This window comes from Zootoca vivipara, chromosome Z1 (genome assembly GCF_965207765.1).
Source record: "Zootoca vivipara chromosome Z1, rZooViv2.hap1.1, whole genome shotgun sequence".
NCBI lineage: Eukaryota > Metazoa > Chordata > Lepidosauria > Squamata > Lacertidae > Zootoca > Zootoca vivipara.
In genome coordinates this window covers 25,749,831-25,762,423 of record NC_142583.1, presented here as the reverse complement: position 1 = coordinate 25,762,423, position 12,593 = coordinate 25,749,831, and the positions used below count along the sequence as shown (strand labels likewise).

The following is a 12,593-nucleotide window of genomic DNA, read 5'->3' as shown; positions in this document are numbered from 1 at the left end:
AGTACGGACAATTTGTCTCAAATATCACTTGTTCAGAGTTTACAGATTAACAGTCAGATACAAAAATATGTAAATAAAATTAATTAGAAATAATATAATGGAATGAATGTTATTTAAAACTGCATGAAGTTACTTCAAGCCTCCTCCAAAAATATGCACTATCCAAATAGCTTTGAGAGTATAAAATGTGAATGCGTTTTCACACCAGCTTTATAAAGTATAGTACTACTATCCGTTGGTTTTGGTGGCGCTGAGCTTAGATTCTGTGAAAGAACTGAGCTTCCCATCAATGGGTTCCATTGTTACTTTTGTCCATATGTCATCTTAAGACTTGCATTGCGAGATGCATGCCAACATCATTTTGAAGGGTATACACAAGCTTCTGGAGTGTTCACACAACAATAGTAAAATGAAAATCCATATAATCATTCTTACATATCCAAACACCACGTATTCTAATGCTTTTGTGTTAAAGTGTGTGTGACACAGGGAGAGACTGAAAACCCCAAGTCCTCCTCAGTTGACCATATTCATCCATAGACTAGTAGAAGCTAAGTTGCAGTTTCTTGAGGCAGAAATTCTACCAGGGCTGGGAGCAAGCCACATCTGCTGGAAGAAAGTAATGTGCCTGCAGAGAGGGGATTATGAGGGAAAGAAAAAAGCAGCAGGAGGGAACTCTTTGTGTCACTTTCTACTAATCTTATCCCGTTAAACAAAAGAGCAGGATAAATAAATGAGCATGCAAGAGAGAAACTCTCTATACTTGAGAAACATTTTTAAGGACTTGATCCAAAGTTCACAATTGTATAACCATCTCAGTTGAGGGTGTGTGTGTGTGTATCAGAGGGTTTATTTTGTGGACATCAGCCTCCTGGAGGTAACATTCTGAACTTCCGTCCTCCACAACAAAATTTGTTATCAATATTTTTTTTGTAGCCCAACTCCACAGGGTATTTTTGTACCCATACCTGAGCTGCTACTCCCTGCCCCCCTGCCCAAAGTCCCAGTTATTGTTGTTTGCATTGTTGTATTTATTCAGAATATTGCATTGCTTTTTGAAGTTTTCATTATGAAATTTGTTATTTGATAAGGGCCTAAAAGGTTCCATTTATTTTTATTCAGGAGCTGGCTGGGTAAACATAATTAGACAACCTTGGGTGTGTATGTATATGTGTGTTTGGCATATGCAAGGCAGAATAAGTGTGTAGGAATAGGATTTAAGCACCCCTTATCACGAGTTACTCACCCAAGGGAGTTTTGTTATACAGTATAGATATCATAACCTCCTGTTCAGACTACTAATGTAAAAGAGCATCTAGGCATGTAGAATATTTTTGAGCAGCAGGATTATATTGGTTTAGAGTAGATTTTGGTTAAATGTGTATTTATTGGTAAAAAGGGAGGTTCAGGTTTGTATGTAACTATGGTTTATGCAAAAGGGAAAGAAGGTTTCAGCAATCCTATTCCTCCTGCACTGAGGAGAAGAAGAGAGAGAAAGTGTACTGCTTGCACTGTTGAGTAAACCACATTTACGTACAAATATGTGGTTTGATATCCTGGTTAACTATTAAAGTTAGAATAAGCCACATGTGCAGAATTGCAGCCAAAATATTTAGCATTTCTTACATGTCCAGTAGATTACAGATCATAGTAAATATTCCAGATGCATAGAATTGTAGTGTTGGAAGGGACCCCAAGGGTCATTAGTCCAACTGCCAGCAATGCAGGAGTCACAGCTAGTCCAGCATCCTGTTCTCACAGTGGCCAACCAGAAACCCATGTGAAACCTACAAGCAGGACCTGAGCACCAGAGAACTCTCACCTGCCATGTTTTTCAGAAGCTTGTATTCAAAAGCATTACTGCCTCTAGCAGAAGCAGCAGGATTGGTAACCACTGATATCCTCTAAACCAGGTTGTGGCATTTGTGACATTTTAGTTTAGAAAAAAGGTAAATGATAGATGGCATTATATAAGTTTATAAAATTTTGCATGGCATTGAGAAAGTGGATAGAGAAAAGTCCCCCCCCCCAAAAAACCCCTCAAAACACACATACACATACCTGTGGACATCCAGTGAAGCTGATTGTTGGAAGATTAGGGGCAGAAAAAGAGAAAGCATTTTGTCATGCACGGCATAGTTAAATTATGGAACTCGCTCCCACAGAAACAATGAGGGCTTCAAACGAGGATTCGACAAATTTATGGAGTAGAGATCAATAGCCATGATTGTTATGCTCTGCCTCTACAGTTGGAGGCAACAATGCTTCTTGGTACCAGTTTCTCGAAACCACAGTAGGAAAAGTGTTGTGGTGCTCACATCCTGCTTGAGTGTTTTCTACAGGCATCTGGTCATCTGGTCATCCACTGTGAGAACAGAATGCTGGGCTAGAAGGGCCAATGGCCTGATCCAGCAGGCTCTTCATGTGTTCTTAAGATTCCATTACATCAATCTTATACCACCTGAACTGACTACCTGGTGATTCATAGGCTTATTTCAAGGTGCCAGTGTTAGCCTTCAAAGCTCTAATCAGTTTAGGACCCATGTTTTTAAGTACCACCTCCTTCTTCATATCCCTCCATGCATGCCTTGAAGCCTTTCTCTGGATACCTTAACTTTGTGAGACACAGCTGATGGCAATGAAGGCTAATACAATACATTCTCTGTGGTGGCAGAGGTCCTGTGGAATGCCTCGCCAAGTAAGGCACAGCAGGCCATGTCACTGTATGGTAAAGACATGACCATTCAAAAACACCTTTGGCTGATAATTTGTTTAGTGCTTGGCTGTGCTGGAATTGGTACTGTGTTTTTTAAAAAACTAGCATTATGGTATTTAATTGGTGGGATTGTATTATTTTTAGAATAATGTTATTGTATTGTGGCTTGTTAGCTGCCTTGAGTGCCTTAGATAGTAGGTGTGGGGTATACGTTTTAAAAATTAAATAAATCTATAAATAAATCCACCAAGGAATAAGTGCTTTTGTGAGCTGAAATAAAGACAGGTCTTTTGATCTACCTTAGCTTCGTGTTTTTGTTTCATTGTTAAATTTGCTGGTATAGTTGTAAGTTTTCTGTTTTATTGTTCACATTCCTCCATTTTTATTATTCTATAGTGAACAGTAATTGTTCCCCTTTCATTTGTATTATTTCATTTCCTTTGTTTGGCTATAGCAATTCAACATCTTTCTCCTTCACCACCATTCCTACCTGCATTTCTTCCCACATATTCCTTTCAACCCTCATGAATGTGATTCTCTTTCACTCAAATGAGTCATTTCACTGCTGCTTCTCAAGCAATCCTGCCTCTCGCTGTCAATTCTCCCTTTTCTTTAAGCAAAAAGATACTGTCCTTAGACAAATCTCTCTTGTTAAAATCTAAGTCAGATTTCATTTTTGCTCTCCACAAAAATATACCACAATAACCTAGCAATCAAATCCTCTTGACTAAATCCCTTCCAATCCACCCCAAACTATTATCAAATAATCCCCCAATGTCAAATCAAATGATCAGTTCTTAATGTCTTCCCGCATGTTGCTCTTCTCAGTCCACCTCTTACAGAAATCCCTGTTCTTTTATTTGCTAGGCTGCTGCTGGTGTTTCCAAACAAATTAGATCACAATTGGTTTCTTTAAGAAGGCTTTTTACAGAATAATTCTCAAAATTATAACCCTTCAAATGGTGGAGACCACTAAAAGTTGGTGAATATTTGTGAATGATTATGATGCTTGCTACCCATCCCTGTGGTTTTGCATGGTTTGTTGATGGTTTCTGGTTTGCATACTGAAGCTTTCTCAACAGATTCATAATTTTATGAAGTACCCTTTTGAAGTGAAATCGCTTTGACGCAATACAAGAAAATTATGATAATTTAGATTTTTTATGGCACTTGTAATGTCTATATTCATTAAATATAATGTTTATTTAAAGAAAAGATATAAGAAAATATAGTATTTGAATTTATATGTGCTGAACTGAACAGATAGTCTTATGTATTTGCTGGATTAATTTGTATTTACTACATTTTATGGGGTGTTAAGGAAAGGGTAGTACCTGTGGTGGGGGACATGTGTTCTTTCTGGGGTAGTCTGTCCACCTTTGTTCCCTGGTTCTCACCTTCCCTTTGTTTCTCACCTGTGGCTCCTAGAAGTTGTCAGCATGTGACAGCAGCCTCACCTTGAACGTATTTGACTGGCTGACAATCCAAGTGAGGGTACCCAATGGGTCTCAAACCCTCAGTGAGTTAGAGACTTCCCCTAAATGACAAACAGGCTCTGGTGGATTGAGCAGACAAGACCAATAGTGGGTCCAATGGTCAAGAAGGCAGTTTCTGCCCATGCTGTAGAGGGAAGTGAGGGGCAGATGGGGATCATCAACCTGGGAAGGCAGCCCATCTAGGAGAAGAAAGACTCTGATTGTAAACCTCAGTTGCCTTGCAGGATATATTCAGTAGAAGTCACGGCTAAGGAGTGACTCTACACAAATCCAGAGTGGAGTCCCTAAGACAGTTGGATGGCATCTTGTCTGCCTCTTTCCGGCAACTCCCACAGCCTAGCTGGTGCCAAACATATTGCTCTCTGCTTTCCTTTGGACTACATCAGTGACGCTGGCTGGAGTGGGTGAGTCTTGTCATCTGGGCAGCCCAGGACCTCCATACACACTGCCCACATGCGCTCACCCTCAGAGGCATACTTCATTGTCTCACAAGACAGACAGATGCCAACAACAACTACATTTTCTAGGACAGCTTATGTTTTGAAATTAATTTGCATGCAACCTTTTCTTTTAGAAAAATGTGATTCTTGTAGATATTAATTTCTACAAATTTCTTTACATTCTTTTAGCTCAGTGTGTTGCAGCAACCAAACCAAGGCTTTGCTTAGTGTGGTAGTGGGATTGTGGTTTATCTCCTCCTTACAAGGCAAACTGAATTTTGTTCAAAGTAAACAAAGTGAGAAGAGCCAAGTGCCCCTGATGATGATGATGATGATGATGTTATTTATACCCTGCCTTTTTCCCTGACAGAACTCAAGGCAGCATATTCCTCCCTCTGGTTGAAGGCCCACTTAATTAGGTCTGGGAAAGGAGACAAGCTGTGGGTTCTCCAAAGACCCCAATAATTTTTGCTTTTTCATGAAGGGTAGATATCTGATGTCAGATAGATATCTGATGTCATTGGAATAATTTTCCTCAAGGAGGAAATGTTATAAACCAATGAAAAGATATAAACTAGCTTACGGTAGACAGTTACCCTCCTTGCTGAATTTCAGGTGCATGGCAAGTGCTTCTTATTTCAGCAAACAATTTAAGGTAGATTTCTGTTTTCATGATTAATTATTCTTCTCTGTATGCTCTCTGCATGATTTTTTATGTACACTGTTTAGAAATCCTGAATATGAAAGTGTATATAAATACCTTCAGTAAATAAAGTTCTCAGTGGGGATTATGAAACTAGTAGCACAAGACCCAAAGAATCTTGTTCCATCAGTTTCTGTGGAGTCCCCTCTGCTGACTTGCTCTGTTCCTCTGACTCAAAAGGGTAAGGGCGGGGAGAGGTAGGAGAAGAAGGGGTACCTATTCTGAGTGCCAGCAAGCCGCCTGTGAAATTTAGTACAGCACTTGTTAAAGATCAAGCCCGTCTGGTGAACAGCTTTACACCCTAGCCACCTGTGCATTTTGCAGCACTGGAAAATAAAAGAAAACAGATCATGTGCTATTTTGTATTTGATTAATCTTAAAATATAGGGGTTGTTGATGGCTTGGAGAGAGTTTTGGCTTTGGTCTCGTGACAGGGCTTCTTTATTCAGAATACCGACTTCAGAATCATACTTGGCTATTTTGTACATGAAGACAGTCTTCTGATATTTAAGATTCTAGATATGATGACCCGAAATATCCATGTATTAAGAGTCATCAGTTTGACTAATGGTAGACCATAGCTACAGATCATCTTAAGCACCTCTTCAGAGCATCATTTTTCCAGCTCAGTTGATTTCTGACATATCTCACTTTATCAGTCACTGAAGTGGAAATTCCATCACTCTTCTATGTGTTTTGAATTTTTCTTGTGTTTATTTGTAATAGGTTTTATGGATGATTAGTTATGTGAATTGTGTCCTTTTTTTGTGGAACTGGCCAATTCTTAATTCCCGTGCCACCATGTAAAACTCCAATTTTTATTTAAGCTTTTCCTGTTAGAGTAGTTGTACTGGTTTATTATTTCTCCTTTTTTATATGTGAAAATGTATTCTATTGTTGAGAGAATGTTATTTTTAAAAATAAAAAAATTCCAGGAGGTTATTGCTTAAGAGTTAATAAATTCACAAAGGAATAAGCTTAAGAGTCTAATAGTATGCAATATTATGTCTTCCTTTAAAAATAGACAATGCACTGCCTTGTACACTTCTGCTCCTAAGACTATTTTGACTTCTGATTACTTAATTTACCACTTTAAAGTTTTATAGATCTCTTCCTATATAAAGCAGGAAGAGACTGGCAACAGAACAGCATAAATACACACCACAAAGTTCAGTTCCAATATATTTTGTTTATTATTTGTTCATATACATTTTGAAGTAGTCAATTTTCATCTGTCAGTAAGTTATCTGTATAAATTTACAGTAACTGTTTCTGTTGCTTTTGAAAAAGATTTTCAGTTTCAGAATGAATGTTGGAACTGATTAGTGGCTTAATACATTATTACACAAGTGAGCAGAGATATGACATTTATCACTATATTTAGATTCCTACAGTAGCAGAAAAATTCCATGAGCAGAAATAAGTAAGTTGCCTCATAATGTGTTTACATTACATTCACTTTTTAATAGGGAGTTTGATTAAAAGGAGGATTATCCAGTGTTGAGATCACCTGCCTTCTCAGTTTTGGAAAAGTGATCTTATACAGTTGTTGTTTTTTGTTTTAAATTATTGCTCCGACCAACTAATATTTTGTTGTTTATGGGTTTCTTTTAATTTTACTCTCTCTTTGTGTTTCTTTTGTCCATAGCTGTGGCCAGGAAAAAAAATCATTCAAAACCCTAAAATGTATTTTATATAGACTTTTTATTTCTATTCTTTGTACCGTATTGTTGTTTTATTGATATGGCTGGTGGGTGACGCAAATCAGGTCCTCCCTAACAAGAGGGCACGTGTTGCAGTGTGACCTGGCAACCAGACCCTGTGTTGTGGGTGGGAACGTTTGGATGGCCACAACACCCTATTAGAGGTCCCTCGATGCTGGGTGCAATCAGACCAATCGGATGCCAGCAAATTTGTATCCAGGGAACTCTATTTAAGCCCTGCACGTGTCCCTGAGCTTCCCCTTTTGGGCCAGTGCATCGGAACACCCACCCACTTCTCCCTATATTTAGGGCTTGCACGCTTGACCTTGCTATGCCGTCATGTGTCGTCTGTCGTTGGGACGGGCACAGCAGGAATTTTCCCCACTTGGCTGATTGGCTGGTGCCATTTGGATTTTGCCTGCCGCATAGCAAATCGTCACAACTTGTAAGGTTGTGGATAGGCTCTGGTTCAGGTGATAGGGGTGGCAGAGCAGTCTGGCCATCTCTATGTGATGGGTATTCCATTAAAGGAATCCTGGGACTATTGGTTTGTTAACCCTGAGAGGGGTTGAGCGCAGAGCCAGAGTCCAGGGGGGCATCTGGCTGGTGGACTGGCTTGACCCCGCCTTCCAATGTGCCCTGGGGTCAGCACTACCTTTAAGGGTGCAGGGAGCTAGTCGAACCAGAGCCTATGCAACCACTCACTTGATTGTAATCAATAAAGTTGTGACCTAAATTCTGCCAAAAACCATACCAAAAATTTGAGTCTTGTCTGAATTTATTTGGGGATGGTTAAAGGTTCTACACACGCAAATAAAGATTCATTCATTCATGGCTTCTGTTCCTTCTTTTTCCTCGTAGTTTTCCCTAGCAAAATGTAAAAGGAAAATGGATGGTTTATCTATGTAGCATTAATCCTGAAATAATGAAAGGGGCACTGAGAGATATTTAAGGAATTAAGGCTTTTGTAAACCAAGGACAGAGTGAAAAGTTATAGAAACAAGATGTTTTTGGAAGACTAAAGAGATATCAAACTGATCTCAGCCACTGTTAGTGAACAGAAGATATGAAGGAGATAATAGCATCCTATATAAGAGTGCTTGGAAAGAGGTGCTGGTTCGGTACTCTTACAAGTCAGCAACACCATATATTAAAGGATATGCCAATTGCTGATTCTTCGTTACAAAAGATTTTAGATCCCACCTGCCAGTTATCCACTCTGCTCCAAGTTTCCATTGTGAAACCTACTCCAGTTTGTGAACTATTGCTATAATCACTGTGGATTTCATCCATATGATGCATGGTTATTAGCATCAATTTTGAATTTGTAATTGTGATTTACTGTAGATTTTACTTTTCTCTCTTTGTGTGTGGCTGTGTTTTTTTAAGGCAGAATTTCCATACAGTATTGTTAGTTATTGCCTCCCAAATTTAGCTGTTGTTTTTTTACATAAAAAAAGGAATCTAAACCAAATGTTTTCTCTTAAAACTACACAACCTACAGAGGACAAACAAAGCATATGAAGGATGATGAGGGCATCATATGCATTAGCTGGAACTGGCATCATGTTGCCAAACCATAATAATCCTTAAAGGAACTTGGTGGATGAAACTACTGTTCTGAAGTGAATGCTGTAATTTTCCATAGAAGTTTAAAAGGCCTGCAGGCATGCTAAAAACTTAGCTGGATATTGAAGTTAACACTGTAACATGACCCCAAAGCCTAATCTACATAGCAACAATTCAAATACATGTTATAATAATATATGTTTGCAGCTCTGTGGAACCAATGTAGTGCAGTATTGTTATTTTTCCCTCTTTGACAGCCAACCATTAAATCCACTATTTTCATCTCCTTTTCTTACCTCTAATATACTTTACTTCTAGGCATACTCTATATCAGTAAACTGTAGAAAAAAAATAGACTGAGGTTTCTAAAGAGATCTGAAACTTTGTACTGTACTTAACCATTAATAGAATTACTGGAGTTACCTTACCTTTTAAAGCTTGGTTGTGCTTGGGGTTAGGAGCAGAGCAATCAGACTTCGTCCTAATTTAGTATAATGGAAGTTTTAAGTATCTTTCAATATTTTGGGTGGCGAAAGTCCAGTGGTGGAATACTTCAGGTTACAGACGCTACAGGCTACAGACTCCGCTAACCTAGAAATACCGGTAGTACCTCGGGTTAAGAACTTTGCTTCAGGATGAGAACAGAAATTGTGCGGGAATTAGAGGGAATTCCCTCAAAGAGGGAAAAACACCTTTTCAGGTATTGACCATTTTGGCCCATTACTTTTTTATTATGCATTGTAAATTTAATATGCATGGAATTTTGATCTCTGAAATGACTCCAAATGTGCAGTCTCAGCTTCTTGTTCTGTCACTGTGATTGCAGTTCCAGATATATATGCAGAAGCCTGCTCCTAAGCATGTATAGTTCCCAGCTAGATATAGAAGTCCACACAGTTGATATAAACATCTGTGAGTGTGAGTGAGTGTGTGTGTCTTTAAGTCTTTAAAAAAGAATTTAAAAAAATTCTGAAGAAACATCCTCTGACACAGTATCCATGTGTATGAAATGGTCCCTTCAGGTCATGACAAACTGTTTATTTTGACATACCAGGAAAACTATAGATGAAACATTTAATCTTCGGAAATATTATTCTGAATTAAGCATTACATAGAGCATCATTCACCTGGCTATTTTAATCAGTGCTATTTTTGTATAAAAAGAGGTGCCGGTACACCCACCCACCCAACCCACTCACACACAAACAAAGACCACCACAGCCAACCACAAATGAACAACCATATCCTAGGCCAACCCCAACATCTCTCACCACAAAAGAAACACAAGCGAACAGCAGAGAACCTACACAAGCGACACTGACAAAAAACCCCACATATACTAAGCAAAATAGAAACATCATCACCCGACCCCACCCACCCTCCCCATCTACCTCTTTCTCCCTTTTCTTCCCAATGTCTCAACAAATGAAACTGTTACGAGAGACATTGCACATATTTTTGTAAATCAAGAAAATCTTCAATAAAAAAGAAAAGAAAAGGGGTGCTGGAACTTACCACAAGCACCTCTTATACTGGCAATAGTGCCCACCAGAGAGCTGCCTGAACTGAGTTCCTATCAAGAGCTATCAATAATACCTATCAATAATATTTCCTAGATGGCTTACAATATAAAAAGAACATCATACATTGTTTCAAAATACAGTTAAAACTACAAAGATCAAGAAAAATAACTGTACCAAACAATTTATGTTGTGCCTTTATTTCATTAATTGTGGAGAACCTGTTTAGTAATCTTTACACTTCTTTGCATGTGAGAGCAATAAATAGGAAAAAATTTGTAATGAAGTATTTTAATGTCATCATGTTTTTAAAAAATGGTTTGAATTGTTGAAATCGTTAGTTATGCAATTTTGGTGGGGGTGGGGTTCACTTATCTTATGAAGATAGACAAAGCATTTTGGTGACTCCCATTAGAACATGCTCCTCATGATAGGGATAAGAAAGAAGATGAAAACATACTAAAGTTTGACCAAGGGTTCATTTATGCTTTAAGTTAGCAAATTTGTTGGCACTTAAATTCACTTACTATTCAGGTACTTTTTGGCATAAAGAATGATCATAAAGTTATAACCTCAGTTCTAAAAGTTGCATGTTATTTGTCATTGGTTTGCTCTGTTCAGAAGCTACTTTGATTTCTTGATCGGAGAAAAAAGGCCTTCAATTTGAAGAAGTTCATAGTATGACAAGGTGAAAATGTCATGCAATAATGAGACAGCATTGTGGTAGTGAACGTATTTTTTTTAAAAAAGCCAACAGTTTCAAGAAACTCTACACTAAAACGCCAGAAGCACATTTTATTTTTCTTGACCTCCTTTGCTGATTGACAATCTCTAAGTTTCAACATTAAATACCCTTCTAAATTTAGAAGAAATTCATGCTTTGTAGTTCAACTCCTCTTCTGCAGCTTTCTAGAGGAGTGTTTGTACTGTAGTACACTGCAGAAAGCTTTTTACTATCAGACTGCTTGCCTTTCTAAATACACATTGGATGTTTGTCTTTCCACATGGAAAAGCACTCAGTTGGTTTTCTTTTCAAGGGGCAAATTTTCTACAGAGTAATTCTGTGAATTCTTGATTTACATAAAGGGATACATGATTTGATTTTTGTCCTTCTGTCTGTTACACACTTGCCTCCCCCCCCCCCAATCTAGACATGTTAAGCAATGCTAAGAACATAATCAGCTTTATACCATATGAAACTGGATGGGTGGGGGCTCCAGGCACCTTCTTCCTTGTTTGGGAAGGGAAATTCCCAGATGCCACCCACTACTCTCATCATCCCCTACATTGTTTGGTAGGGGAAAGGAAGATATCTGAGAAGGAAAAACATGTGTAATGGTTTGAAATGATTCTATTGATTGTATCCTCCACATACCGTATATCCCTTTCAAAATACTTTCTTCTTCTTTTAAAAGTATTTTTAAAGGTATGGTTGCATACCTTCAGTTTCCTACTGCAAGATCACAATATATGGGTAGCACTGGAAAAATGGATGGCAGGGGGAAAGAGCCTAGAATGGATACCTTTAGGAGCAGCAGTGAGCTTTGATGAGGAAAGAAGCTTATTGGAAACGGTGCTAGCTGAGCTGAAATTATAATGGATGGAAGGAGCAGGAATGCAAACCTTTTTCTCAGAGAAGGATGACCACTTTCAACAATTAAATTCAGGACAAACGTGGACACTGATGGCGAAAATACGGGAATAATATAGAAGTTGTATTAAAGATACTGGTGTTGGCAGGCTTTTCATCCCCTGGTATCAGTGCAATTCTGGACCTTCTGGAGCAGTGCACAGTTTCGATAAAAAGAAATATCTATCATGTTCTATCAGAGTAGTACACTGATAAGCACTGGAAATACTTTTGTATTAATACGTAGGAATTGACATTCGGGCAAGAGGTCTTCACCTTCCGAAATGAAGAGAAAATGCTTCTTCTTACTAGTTTTGAAGTGTTGCAAAATTATTTTTGTGTAACAAAATTCTTAGAAGGATGATTGTGGTATTCACAATATTTATTTCATATATAAAACCTGAGATTCATACAGGAAAGCATTTCAGCCCTCTAGACTAGTTTTGATAAGACAAGATGATGAAAGACCTGTTCCTCTTTGAATTCTGAATCACAATATGATTGCAAATTAAATAAATGTTCCAAATCAGTTTAAGGGAGATGACTGATTAATTTGTTTAAAACAAAATGCTCTGAAGGCAATAAGTGAGCAGATAGAAAGGAATTTTAGTTTTCTTTTGTTGGTCAGGAAAGAAGCACAGCTTGATATTGCGTAGTGATGAATTCTGTATTTCAGTGTAATATTATTTTGCAAAGGAACTGGCACATTCCATTGCTCAAGCTTTGTATTTTAATTAAGTGGCATATTTCAAATACTGAAAGGAGCACGAAGGAAAAAGATATCATTAGGTTCTGCCTCCTGAAGACAAAAGGTGG

The 12,593-nt window shown here is 38.1% G+C and overlaps 1 protein-coding gene across 6 annotated transcripts in view; it reads left to right on the top strand.

Moving 5' to 3' along the window:
• Positions 1-12,593, top strand: part of TENM3 (teneurin transmembrane protein 3) — a 1,254,397-nt gene that overhangs the window by 933,264 nt on the left and 308,540 nt on the right. The gene's annotated exons all lie outside the window — the stretch shown is intronic.